Source organism: Oryzias melastigma, linkage group LG13 (genome assembly GCF_002922805.2).
Source record: "Oryzias melastigma strain HK-1 linkage group LG13, ASM292280v2, whole genome shotgun sequence".
In the NCBI taxonomy this organism is placed as follows: Eukaryota; Metazoa; Chordata; class Actinopteri; order Beloniformes; family Adrianichthyidae; genus Oryzias; species Oryzias melastigma.
In genome coordinates, this window is record NC_050524.1 from 27,826,749 (window position 1) to 27,827,178 (window position 430).

The window sequence follows — 430 nt, forward strand, 5'->3', positions numbered from 1 at the left end:
AAATCCTGGTATGGCCCCTTTAAGACATATTTTCAGCACATGGGCAGTAGCTCATTAGAAGCTCAAGCACCCACCCCTTTTACTCGGATGCCCAAAATGTATTTTTTGTCTCATTTACATGTGTGTGTAAGTTATAAAATTTTAAGTAATATAAAGTTTTAATAAGTTGACCATCCTGACAAGGATTTTAAAGCACCACACCTCTTGTTTTTTGACCTGTCTCATAGTTCCTGGCCACTGACTGAAGTAATCTTTAGTCATTTGGTTTCGTTGACAAGTTTTGGTCAGAAACAGAAATGTCAGGCAGACAACCAAATGCAAGGTTCAGGACTCAAATTAAGTGTCTGAACCAACAGAGTTTCTTAGTCTGAATACCCCCTTAAACTGATGCATTTGTCTGACAGAAACCCTCCTCTTTCTGTCTTCATTT